The following is a 14,089-nucleotide window of genomic DNA, read 5'->3' on the forward strand; positions in this document are numbered from 1 at the left end:
TGTCTGGGTATTGTGTCTTCTCATGGGACTTGTCCCATAAAAGAGTACATGATCAAAAAGGACTTTTTAAAATCATGGTAGTATTGTGGTTGACAGGAGACAAGAGTTGCTTAAAATGTTTTGATAATATGTTAATGAAATGACCACGACTTTAAACTACTACTTACCTCATCGTTATGGGTTTTTGCCTTCACCAGGTGATTACATTATAAGGCTGTACTTTGACAAAAGATAGTAAAGTTGTATGATTTTATTGAAGTCAAATGTGTTGTGAGATTACATTTGGAAAGATATTTATAAATTGGAAAAATTCTAATAGTTCTTCAGATTGTGTAGGAGACTTTTAAAGACTGTGTGTGATAGAAAAAAATCCATTAAAAGTTAAAATCTGTAACAGCATAACTCCAACCCTCTACATTTGGGTCAAATATTTCTGGAGATTGCTGCAGAGTTTCCTTTACAATGCTGTCTTTGAGTTTTCTGTGGCTTTGCATATATTGATCTTCCTCAGTAATGGCTTCCTTTCCCCCCTTTCCCTTGCCCTGTTATGTCTTTTTATTTAGAGGGATAATTTAAATTGGCAAAAATGTGCCCATGAATGTGTGGGCTGCCTTTTCTGTGGATTACTGGCAACTAAAAACAGAAATGAGTATTCACACTAGATAGAAAATGTTACAAATATTACCCTTCAACAATTAAAATAGATGCCCAATTGAAAGCTTTCTTGTAAAATTTAATAAATTCAGGATTATTAAGTAATTTTTTATCATTTATTAAATATTCCTACCCCTAATTTTATTCTTTGCCCACACACAGATGAGCTGTAGGACCACTTCTGAACAGGATACATTGTTATGTCTGTTATATAAAATGCATAATAAAATTTTATTCTATCATGTTGTCTAATTTTTAAGTTGGAGATGGTAGAGACAGATTAGGATTTAGGTATAAAAATTGAATGCTGTCTTGAGCATTTAAATGATCAGTATGGATTATTACTGATCCAGCCACGTGTGCTGTATGTAAGTCTAGAAAATCATGTGGATGTGAACCAGATAATAGATTCAAGTGCCATTCTACAGGACTACAAAACTGTCTGTAGCAAGTTAATGGTGTTACATCATAATTTCTGGATCATGATCTTAAACCTTTAATTGGTTTCCATTTCTCCTTGACTCTTTACTAACAAGTATTCCTGATGGCCTGAAGTCCATGTTGAAATTTAAAGTTTGAAGTATCCAGATTAAATATGAAATTATTTTACATTAAAAAAATTTTAAGTACAAAATATCAGTTGTGTAATCATGGTAAAACATAAAACTTTGCTATAAAAGATTTTTAAAGGCTATTTGATTAAAACACTTATTTACTTAAACTCTTTGCTAGAATTTTTTTTAGAATTCAGCATCGGAGGAGGAATGTGACATAATAATGATCGAAAGCCGAAAGTTTAAAAGTTGTGATGCCCTCACATGGTTGGAGGGTTATTCTAGCTTCTAAGGACTGAATGTTGTCCACAAGAGTGTCTCATCAGGTCATAAATTGGTAAGACTTAATGGATTAGATTTTATGTATTATACCTGATGTTATTGTATTGAGATGAATATTTATGAACAAAATGAGCACATTGTATAACTAAGAGTATAGTACTAAATATAAGTTCAAACTTGGAATTTTAAATACTTGGGGGTATGTAATCCTTTCAAAATTTCATGAGGCTGAAGGCCGTATCTTTGCAGTGGTGTTTAATAAATAATCAGTTTAAAAAATAAAGTGACATCCTGTGCTATAGTAACATTATTTAAATATTGCTATTACATCTGCTGTAGATGTTCACAGTGTAGTTAAGAGCCCCCAGATACTTTCTAGTTATTATCCCAGGAGAGATTTGAGAACTAATATATTAATCTTTTATTAGAAAAAAACAAACCACCTTACATCCATTTTTCATACAATATAGTTTAAATTACTTTTATTGCTTCTGGGATTTTATTTTTTGTTAATAAAAGGCATTTTTCTGCTAGATGTCTGTAAAAGTAAAGCCAGGAAATTTTTCTCAGTTCCTGTCTTAAGAACCAATATTAAATGAAAATGATAAACTTATAAGTCAATATACTTTTTTGTATGCCCTGAAAATAAAACATTTCCTTTCAGCATTGTATTCTGCTTGGAAAACAAAAATCTTTAAACTTGTTTTATAGGTCTTCTTATTTCACTTTGTTTTACACAGCTGTATTTTGTAGGAGACTCTTAGGAAAATACAGTTTAGACTAGGATAAGATCTTAATCTTCAGTCTTCAAAAGATCATCATCATATTTTGCATATTTGGGTTAAGTTTTTTATGTCCAAGGTCATAAAGTTGTAGAAAAAGTATGTTCATTAAAGTATGGTGTACATATCCTGTAAGTGTATCAAAGATTTTTTGAAATTATATAAATAGGCTACCATATCTGTGTCTAACTTTATTCTCAACCAGAGATATGTTAGTCTCTCCCTTACATACATTCTATCTTTTGAATAATATTCTAAATTGTTTCTGATTGTATTACATGACTTTGATCATATTATATAAACTTAAGTTTCTTAAAGCAGTAATTACGATCAATAGTAGTCTGGAAGGAAATATCACAAACTAATAATTGTCCCATATTCTATAAGATTTTTAGTTTTTATTTTTTCCTTTACTACAATAATTCTATATACCTTGGGTAATTAGGAAAACAATTTCTAATTTCTTTAGTGTAGGATATCCATCTTTGGTAGTCAGTGGGTGAGTGGGCCTCAAGGGATCGTGAACCCTGTGAAATTTTGGATGAAACTTTATGTTCAGTTTTTGGTGAAAGGTTCAGAGCATTTGTCAGATTTTCAAAGACAGTTGAATAACATTTGTTAGTGAATGTATTTAAGAGACACAGCCTTGTAATATACCTAACTACATGGTGTAGGAAAGAAATTTTTAATGAGTACACTGATTCTGTAACTCTTAACTGAATTTTATCCAAGGCTGATTTATCATAAGTGATCATTAGACTGATGGAACAAATCAGAGCCTACCCACTTTTAGTTTAGGAATTTCATACTGTCAGTCTCTGTGCTCAAATGTTGATTGGATTTCTCCACAGGGTAATTTAGTTTTGCTACTGAGTGGTTACTATGTATCAGGCACTACCGCTACCTATTTTTGGCATGTTATTTAATTTTCACAACTGTTGTATTATGTAGGTAGTATCCTCAGTTTACAGAGAAGGAAATTGAAAGCTTAGATTGGGTAACTTGCTCATGTCACATAGCCATTAAGTAGTGGGGCTGGGATTCAAATCTAGCTTTCTAACTGGAACTATGACTCTCAATTGTATGTCGGTATGCAGAGAGTAACCCTGGGGAGCTTAAAGGATAAGGGAGAATTTTATATTGAGTGAAGACGTGAATATATAAATTTGATTTCCTTTGAACCTAAGTAGCAATGGGTCATCCTTTATTATAAAACCATCTTTTAAAGCACTTGTCCAAAAAACTAATTTGATAAGTTGCTATTTAAATATGTATTGCATTCGAAAATAACTTCTATTCGAATTTAATGCTTGTGATTTTAAGCAACTATGTATGTGTTAGAAGTATTTAGTATTTAGTATTGTACCAAGTGTAACCATTAAGGAACTCGCCCTTTGATATTTAGGATTTATAAATAGCAAACAATGGGAAGCAGTTTAAAAATCTACTTTGAACTGCAAATGTTTCTTTGGGTAGGGGAATGAATCTCCTGTAAAACCTTCTACTAAGTGCTATATCAGTTTCCCGTTTGCCCTTAGTTGTGAAAAATTCTATTAAGATACCTCGTCAGTGTTTATTTTTAAAACACGTGTGCAGCAAAATTTATTTTTTAGACACATGGTTTTTATTTTGAGTCCCTACTTTGTGTAAATCCTTTTCTATTGGTTTAATTTTATTTTCAGATGAGCTTCAAACGTTACAACCTTTTCCTATTTTTAAGTGTTTATAATAAAGTTCTAAGTAGGACTTTAAGTTAAATCCACAATAATAGTACTGCTTAAAACAAAAACCAGTAAAACTGTAAGAATTTGTTTACTCTTCAGTTAAGTTGAACTAGTCTGCATATCAAGTATAAACTTAATTTCTTCAAGACCATGGATTAAGGTGTACGACAATTTGATAGGTCATCAGAACATGAGAATATTTAGAAGTCTTTTTTTCAGTAATATATTTGAACCCCAGCTTCTTTAGTAGTAACATATTCACCTTTTCAAAATTAAAACACAGAATGTTTGGGAAACAGAATAAGAGCCATCACACCTAATCCAAGTGTTTAACACAATTACTGTCTCGGTGTTTGCATATTCCCTTCCAGACTTTGAGTACATATGCAAGCATAGCAACAATTGCGATCACAGTTATGTAGCTTTTAAATAGTTTTTAGTATTCCACAAATTTCTCCAGTTTGTACAAAGCTGATACTGGCATGTCATAGGTTTTAAATTTGTGACTGATAATTTTGATATCTCTGATACCATCTCTTCTAGTTTTTCGTTTTAGCTCACTGGTTTCTTCTCAGTCCCCTTGGCAGGCTTTGCCTTTCTGTTTGTCCTTTTAAGTATTAATTAGTGTCCTCAGGATGCTGTCAATACCCTCTTCTCACATTCTTCACCATGCTAAGAACATGTAGATGGTTCTGAGTGTCATCTGTGTATTATAGGAATCCATCTATATGCTCTAGGCACTAAACTTGTGGCATTTCTAAACTTGTACCTAGGCATTTCTCCTTAACATTCAAATTTCTGTGTTCTCCCATAGCCAGTTAATTGCAAAGTACTGCCACGTCTACCTCCTGAGTATTTTTTCAGCCTATCCATCTCTCTCATTCCCATTTGGGACACAGTCCTTTCTTACGTGGAAATGCAGAAATCTTCTAACTGGTCTTCATTATTTGAGTTTTCTAGCATGGCTAACTGTACCTACTGTTGTGTCTTTTTACTTGTCTGTGTGTCCTTTTCTCCACCTAACTGTGGCACTTCCATTACTAAACATTCTTTCCTGACCCTAGATCTTGATTATGTTTCCCCAAACACCCTCTAAAATCTTACCCTGTCATAGCATTTATCATACCTCTAACTTGTCTATCTCCCACACTTACATTCATAAATTCTGGGGTAATGTTTATTCTGTAATGTGTCTCCATAATCAGCATCTGATAAATGTTTAAATACATTAAAATCCCCCTGAAATGTAGCATCATAAAAGTTAGTAACTGGGAAGAATGTTAGAAATTATACATTACAGGCAGGAGTCAGATGTAGAAACCACATCATCTCACTCCTAAGTTAGTGTTCCCTGTGTATTTTATGATATTTAGCTTTTGACCGCTCTACCTTATTCATACAAATTATATAGTTAATATGTTAAGCATTTAATATGTGCCAGACACTAATGCATTATCTCACGGAATACTATTGTCTGATCCTATCATTATTCTTTGGAAAGGCCAAATAACTTGTGTGAAGTCATATTATAAAAGTGATAGAGTCAAGATTCAAACCTGGGTATGACTCCAGAGCCAAAGCCTTTTTTATTCACTACCATCTCTGAGTTTATCTTCTGAGTCTAGAATTATAAATCTGACTTGGAAGGGAATTTAGTGGTCATTTATGCCAACCACTTGTCTCATACTTGTCTCCTGTGTATAACATACCTTCTTAGTTGTTCTCTAGCCTTTGAACACCCCCAGTGATGTTGATCATGGTGTCCTGGTCTTTTTACAGTTCATATTTAAACCTTGTAAAAATTCTTCCCGTATATCAGAAAATCTAAAATATGAAGCAGAAAAATCAGATGATTGCCATCACTGAAAGCATTGAGTAAAGAGATTAGGTTTATGTAAAAATAAAAGCTGTATTGCGTATTCTGTGGAAACCTTCAAGTGAGAACATTTTCTAATTTAGTGTTTTCATAGCTGAAATAATTAAGAATATGGATTGCAGTTCGTAGCCATAAATCATCGGTGTTTATATAGATGCATTTCTAAAGTTTTTTTTCCAAAAATGGGTAAGGAGACATTGCTTAACATCTTAGAGATCACAAGAATGCTCTCCTACTTCATAATTATTGATTCTAGTAAAGATGCAAAGGTTTCACAGGACTCCTTTATACTGCTTTGATCCACCAGTGTGTAAAAAGAGCAAAGTACTGTACATATGAATTTCTTCAGACTCCTGGATCTAGTTCACTTAGAACTTCCACTTGTTTGTGAGACATCCTTAAAGTCATGCCAATTTGAATTGTCTTCTTTATCTGATCTAACCAAACTAGCAAGCCTGTGGTCTCTTTCCACCTTCAAGATAGCTTTTGGGTTTTTTTTGGTTTTTTTCATTTCTTCTCTTTAGATTCTATTTTAATCATCTGTATAGAATGATATTGGGCAATTGAGAGAACTCACACATGGATATTTATGATATATGTTTATACAATTAAGCCTTTCATTAGGTTCACAAAATTATTTTCCCTAAGTCCATGATTCTAATGTAAAAGATCTTTGTCGAGGTTTTTATCCAAAAGATCTTTAGGAGTTTTAAAGTCCACTTTATTTTCCACAAAGTCTTCTATGAGTTTTGTCATTACCATGATCACTTCTATGGAACTGCTGCGATTCACTGGCATAATTTTGTCAGAAGTAACCTGAAAGTACATAGAACTCTAGCTATTCTATTCCTCAGACTTAAACCATTTTTCTATTTACTTCAATTGCCAGTTATATAGAAACTAGTACCCTTTCTTCCTCCTCAGTGAGTAGCAACCAGAGGCAAGGAACATCACAAAAAAAAAAGGTTTATTGACCTTTTATTTAAGATGTTTTAGTCAATGAGAAAAGATTTCTCAGGAGACATGCCCGTTTTTACTATGTTCTAGGGATATCCTTCTCATTAGTTTCTAATATTTAAATGGGTAATTTCATGGGGCACCTGGGTGGCTCAGTCAGTTAAGCGGCCGACTTTGGCTCAGGTCATGATCTCATGGTTTGTCAGTTCGAGCCCTGTGTCAGGCTCTGTGCTGACAGCTTGGAGCCTGGAGCCTGCTTCAGATTCTGTCTCCCCTCTGCCTGCCCCTCCCCCACTCCTGCTCTGTCTCTCTCTGAAAAATAAGTAAACATTAAAGAAAAAAAAAAATTTTAATGGGTAATTTATTAGTTCTTTTTCCTGGCACGATTAGCCCACATAACATAAGTTCATGCTAACTTACAAAATACAATTAGATAACATTAATACTATTTTATTCCATCTTTTTTTTTCAATTAAATGTTTAATATCAACTTCATGCAAAGTGTTATAATTAGTAGACCCTCCAGATGAACACACTTCCTCCCTTTACAGTTTAATTCAAGGATGAACATTCAATAGAGACAACAAAAACAATTATTTATGGAAGAATGAAAAGGGTGGGGTCTGTTGGCAAGAAAGGAAGAGAGCAAAGAGAATGTAGGTGAAACATTTCCATTTCAGATGACTGTGTCTTAGCGCTAGAATCTAAATTGATTTAACAAATTTTGGGTCATGATGTAATTCTTAGAATTCATCATAAATAATTTTACCCAATTTGAAGTATACAAATGATTGTAAAATTCTATCATTTACCATGTCTATATCACAGTATTATATTTACCGAGAAAAATTCAAGGACATAACAACCCTTTAGATTTTATAGTAGTGCTGCTTTATCCTTTTCTTCATTGTCCTGTCAGAATCTCTTTTTGAATTAAGTAATTCTAAAGCAGTGATTCTCAACTGGAGTGATGTATAGAAGCAAAGCAGTACTTGTCCCACTCTTCTGATTTGTTTTCAGTAATATTTAATTGTTGAAATATCATATAACACTAAAAGAACGCACAGGAGATTTTTAGTTAAGCACTTTTTTTTTTTTGAAATTTTTATGTTGAAATAATTCAGTTATATATCAGTGGCCTTTGGAAATATCTCCCACAGTAAGTTAAGATTATTTTTATGCTAAACAGTCGTTATTGTTCAATCCACAGGAGTGCTGTGCTTAATAAATATTGATGTAAGTTTAAATCTCAAGCAATTTTTATTATAGCATATATTTTGTGACTGCCTTAAATCTTTAACATTTGACTCATTGACTACAAAGGAATCAAGTAAATTTAAGGCATAACTGGCATTATTTCGTTCTTTGGGTGAGGTGTAATACTAATCATAATTGATTTTTATTTGTACCTCACTGCTTCATTCGTGATCTAAGATACACTGGAATAGTAACCTTTTATACTGTCAGTCCAAATTTTATCCAAACAGTAGAAGGAACTAATTATTTTTTTAGTGTTTATTTTTTTAGTGTTGACAAATGTCATAATCATCACACAATCCTTTAGGGCAGGTACAACTATAACCCCATTTTACAGACAAGGAAACTGGTTTTAGTATGTTAACTTGCTATGATCACCCCACTAGAAGGTGGTGGAATTGGGATTTAAAACAAGCTTGTCTAATTTCTGAATCCTGTGCTCTTAAAACCACTTTATTATTCTTTGAGAATTTAGTCTTTTGCTTAGGCAGCTGCTAAGAAGGAAGGTGTCTTGCCCCCAGAATGAGGTAGAGAACAAAAGAGAAGTAAGCAAGTGGTAACTGATGACCTAGACAACTTACGCTCTTCTGGGCATATATTCACAATACTTTATATTTGTTGAAAGTGAGCAATTTAATTTTTTGCTTACACCCAAGCCAATCCAAAATTTTTAAATATCCCAATTGGAAAATATTTATTGATTTATTAAAAGTAAAATAGACCAGAGTTTTTCCCTGATAAGATATTCTCTTCATTTTGTTAAGAGCTGATGACTGTTCCTTTAGTCTAAACCAGAATAAAGCATCTGTCTCTTTAAAAACTTTGTGATACTTTTATTCTTCTGGGTTTATCCCTATTTTGAAACAGTGCATTGGTAACCTTCATTTTATTTATTACTATCCCTGGACTTTGGGACAGATTAGGAAGAGACATAAGGTGGCGAAGAAAGACTAGTTAATAACCTAAAAACACAAGCTAGTTTTGATCAGAAAATCCTCAGGGCTAGCGTGATAGAATTTTACTTTGTCACGTATGTTGTCCATACAATTATGTATGCTTTTTCTAAAAAGCTTTTATAAATAACATCTCTGTATCTTTAAGATTGGGCATAAGTGAAAAGATTAGCTTTGGATAAACAAAATTATCTCTGTTGCTCTTCACTGGTATTTGGCGTTTCGTATTCAGGGGGATTGTCTCATTTTCACTCATTTGGTTAGGCCTCATTGAGAAAATGAGATTGAGAGGATTTTTTCAAGAAGATCTGTTATTTTTTGAGAGAGAGAGCACGCATATGCGTGCATGTGTTTGTTGCACAAGCAGGGGAGGGACAGATGGAGAGGGAGAGAGAGAATTTCAAGCAGGCTTCACGCCCATTGTGGAGCCCAACTTAGGGCTGGATCTCACAACAGTGAGATCATGATCTAAGCCAAAATCAAAAGTCAGACACTTAACCAACTGGGCCACCCAGGTGCTTCAGGAAGAATTGTTTACTTTTTAAAAAATAATAGTATATAGAATGCTGGAGATGGAAAAAAGGCAACTGTGAGGCCTTTCAATTCAATGAAAGAAATAGTTAGCTTTCCGAAGAAGGGTAGTTTCTTCCCAAGCTCATCTTCCATTAACTCTTCATCTTAGTGTTCTCCATTGTTTGGGCCCCATTTGTCTTTTCAGTGTTTAATAAGCAAGCTCACCTCTCACGGTTTTGGGCCACTACCACATTCCAAAAACTCTCAAATCTAGACTTCTAGGCCAGAGATTACTCTACAGTTCTAGATACCTATTTCCAGCAACGTTCTTTCTATATTTCTCCACCAGAATCTATATCCCAAAGGTCTCAAAATTCAACAGTCCCAAGTGAAACTTAAATTTCTCTCTTTCTCACCTTTATTCTCAGGTTCCTCTTTTACTCACTCCTTGGCCCCTGCCCTCTAAAATCTAGCCATCTTCCTATGACACATTAACCATCTCCCTACTCCTAGTTGCTTCCAAGCTAAAGAAACTGCAGCCATCCGTGGCATTTTCTTTGTTATATAGGTGAATCTCTTTCTTTTATCATCCCTCTGATCTTTCATAGATCCTCTGTGCTTCAATTATAAAAACTGTTTCACTTTTTCCTTGCTTAATACCTATGACCGAGCATTTTGCAGTATCCTGATATTTCTTCTCCCCCCTCCTTACTGGCTTAGTTCTTTTATTTTTTTTTTTAAGATCCATGTTACCCCCACCTCACACACATACCAAAAAACCCCAGATGTGAAGGTTACACTAAGTTCCATAAAAACCTTTGAAACTAAATGACAGAGAAAGCCCAGTGGGAGTAACTAGCCTCAGGACACAGCAAATCCGAGGTGAGGCCAAGATGCAGCATGTGTGTGCTAATTCCATATCTAGTGATCTTCCCACTGGTGGACATCATCTAACTTCATAATCTTCCAACTAGTGTTCATTGAGCATTGGGCAGTGTGCAGAGGAGACATGAGAATTTATCATTTTTTATAAAAGTGTCATCTAGAAAGATAAATGTTACTGAGATTTGGCTACATAGGAAATTAGAGGCAAAGTTTGTTCAAGATTATGCTCTGTTGGCTCTAAAGGAATTTGGATTACCTAGATGTATGAATTAGATATTAGCCAGCAAGAAGATATGGCAAGTTTCATTTCAGACTGAAAATGAGCAACGAGATTAAGGAATGTTTCCCAAATTGTTTGTTTTGAGTTTAGCTAAAATGAAGCATTAACCATGTCCATTAGATGGCAAGGACTACTTATGGGAAAAGTCAATTTTGCCGTTAAACATGGGAAATAGCTTTGGAGGTGGTCTAGTACAGTTATCTTATGTTAGAACTGAAGAAAGAGGCCCCAGAGGTAAAGTAGTAAATGATATATTTAGGACTCAAATTCCAACTATACAATTTGTGAGTTCAGGCTTCTACAGCATTCTTTAGTAGATGGCTGACAGCCCATGGTAGGTTTTGTGTATTAGAGCTATTAGAACACAGTCTATGGTAGATACATGGTTAGAGCCATAAGGATAGTGTGGGACATGACTGACTATACTACTTCTAGAAAGGTTAGAAAACTAGCCTTTACAGAAAAGAAAATATTTGAGCTGACAGCCATAAAAGAATGGTAGAATTTCCACAGAAGTATTTAGAGAATGAGAAACAGTATGAGCAAAGTGTGAGAATAAACCACGGAGAGTCTCCAGGAGTTTTCGATATCCGCTTTAAAAGTTGAGCAGGCATTTGGAATGGGAGGGAATAATGTAAATGTTAGCATTAGAAATAGTAAGCTGGTTCTGATTTTTTGTTTCTTTGACCCATTTTTATGTCCTTGCTGAAGAATTCTGAATTACTTTTAGAAACGTTAGGTGTATTTAGCTATATAAAAAGATTGTTTTTATAATAGGTCCACTGCATGTTTGTTGGTCTCTGAAATGAAACACAAATATTGAGTGTTTGGTTGGTTTTTTTGTTGTTGTTGTTACTGTTTTTATTTCCCTTGACATTCTTTTCTATCATGTTCTTTCTCCAGTTTTGTTCATTTTCATACACTTGCACCATGAAAACTTCCTTAGGTATTGAAAGTGCTATTATTTGTTCATAGTCAAAGGGAAGGAATGCTATTGTTAACCTTTTAAAAAAAAATTTTTTTTTCAACGTTTATTTATTTTTGGGACAGAGAGAGACAGAGCATGAATGGGGGAGGGGCAGAGAGAGAGGGAGACACAGAATCGGAAACAGGCTCCAGGCTCTGAGCCATCAGCCCAGAGCCTGACGCGGGGCTCGAACTCACGGACCTCGAGATCGTGACCTGGCTGAAGTCGGACGCTTAACCGACTGCGCCACCCAGGCGCCCCTATTGTTAACCTTTTAAAGGAGAATTGATTTTTACTACAAAATGGTTGCTAAACATATCCTTTTCCTAACACAGCTGAAGTAATTTGCACTCTTAGGTGTTTTTAATGTCCTCGTTCACATACGACTTTTTTGGTTTTTCTGTCTTTTTCTGTTTAAATTTTCTATCTTTCTAGGAAGGATCATCCTTCAGATCACTGAAAAACCGATCTTTTGTTAAATTAAGGTTTACTTTAATCACCAATTCTGATGTTTTTAGAAGTTGGTCAAATATCAGCTTCTATCTTAGCAACTAAAAGAATGGCTTTAGAATATCTAGAATGAATATACAGGACTACATCTACTTTACTCCCTTTCAGTATAATCACATTATTTTTGTAAGGTATTCTGGGCTAGACATCAGTTGGCAACATTTGAAATCCTTTCTAATCTCTCTTTCCTTTTTTACTCCTACATGCCAATGTATATCTCAGTCTAGATAATTGTCAGTCATATACTGGCTTCCCAGTCTTCAGGAAGTAAATTAAAGTAACCAGGACTGTAGTGTCAGATTTTTAATTTGGGTTTAAGCCACTTCGCACTAATGGATTATGCTGTCATCAGATAACCTATTGCTGCTGTGTAAATAGTCCAATGAAATCTCTTTCAAGAGAACCTGCTGTAAATGTAAGCACTCCAACATTAGAGAAAATGCCACCCTCCTCCTACCCCTTTCTCACACCCTTTTTATTTCAGTCTGACTCAAAGGAAGAAAATAACTTTTTCATCCTGTCAAACCTTGCCTAATGTTAGTCTGATAAAAAATAACTAGCTAGTGCATAAGCTCATTTATCTTAAGTAGATATGATTTTACATTTAAGTATTTAACTTGAAATAATAGAATATTAAACTTTCTTAGTTTATTTGGAATATTTGGATTATAGTGGTAAAATTGCTGTGCATGTTTTACTTTTGTATTACTCTCCAGTTTTTCCAGACTAAATTTTTACATCTTCTATTTTAAGTGTTTTAAGAGAAAGAATTTTAGTTTGGTTAGTTTTTAAATTGTTTTGTTAGAGTGGCTTTACAAGAAAACGTTATCAGAATTTTTATGCTTAATACTAAAATAATTCCCCCAAGATATCCTTAGTTGGAAGTGTAAAGAGATCTGGAAAAAGAAGGTAAAGATTACATTATTCTTATCTATGCCTTCTCTGGAATGTACTTTTAAAGTAACATTTTTATTATATAAAGTTATGTAGCCTATTATATCAAAAAAATGTTTATCACAGACTTATTTTTTTCTTACCAGAGTCACTTTGAACAGAAATAACTATACTAGGAGTTATAAACATTATTTACATGATATTTTTAAGTGATTATAATTCATTGTAAGCCAAAGAAGTAAATTTTACAAATCACAAATATGACTTACGTTGATTGTTATTTTGAATGTTGAACATAGTACCTATCTTCTGGAATGAAGTGGTTCATAAGGAAAGTAGAGTTGTTGGCTCTCTTTCCGTCCTTTCTCCCTTTTCTGTTTCCTGTCTGCCATTTGTTCATGTCTTGAGTTCACGTTGTACAAGGTAATAACTCTTCTGTGAGTCACTTTCATTTTGGAATGTGTTGTTGTTTTGCTTTGTTTTGTTTTTGAGTACTCTCCAAAGTGCAATGAAAGTATCTTCTATCTCTGTCCCCCATCTGCCTGCCTTCCCAGACAGATAACCACTTTCTTTGTGTGTATGCACAAACTTCCAGTTTCTTTATGCACATACAAGCAAATACTACATCTATATCTATATCCCCCTCACACAACTGATCATATACTGCACCTTTACTTTTAAAGATCTCCAGGGTACGTTGTTCCCATCTGAGTACACAGAAAAGCATCTTTATGGGGTCTTTTTTATAGATCAGTAGTATTCAGTTGAATACTCTACCATGATGGCTATACCATGATCTTAATTCCCTGTTGTTAATTAGAAATCTTGCTGTTACAAACAGTGCGATAATGAGTAGCCTTGTAAATATATTATTTCCTATGTATGTAAAAATATCTATAGGATAAATTCCCACATGTAGGATGGGTGACTCAAAGAATAAATAGAGTGAGAATGTGTGTGTGTGTGTGTGTGTGTGTGTGTGTGTGTGTGTGTGTGTGTGT

The 14,089-nt window shown here is 34.0% G+C and overlaps 1 protein-coding gene across 3 annotated transcripts in view; it reads left to right on the top strand.

Moving 5' to 3' along the window:
* The window catches only part of TSC22D2 (TSC22 domain family member 2), a 53,902-nt gene that overhangs the window by 24,640 nt on the left and 15,173 nt on the right, over nt 1-14,089 (top strand). Inside the window, exon 2 of one of the 3 annotated variants that reach the window (XR_005792143.1) lies at nt 1,387-1,545. The exons of the other annotated variants lie outside the window; for them this stretch is intronic. The gene's annotated coding sequence lies outside the window, so the exon portion shown is untranslated. The remainder of the gene's footprint in view (nt 1-1,386; nt 1,546-14,089) is intronic. 3 annotated transcript variants of the gene reach the window in all.

Source organism: Herpailurus yagouaroundi, unplaced genomic scaffold (genome assembly GCF_014898765.1).
Source record: "Herpailurus yagouaroundi ecotype Mexico unplaced genomic scaffold, PumYag 159, whole genome shotgun sequence".
Classification (NCBI taxonomy): Eukaryota; Metazoa; Chordata; class Mammalia; order Carnivora; family Felidae; genus Herpailurus; species Herpailurus yagouaroundi.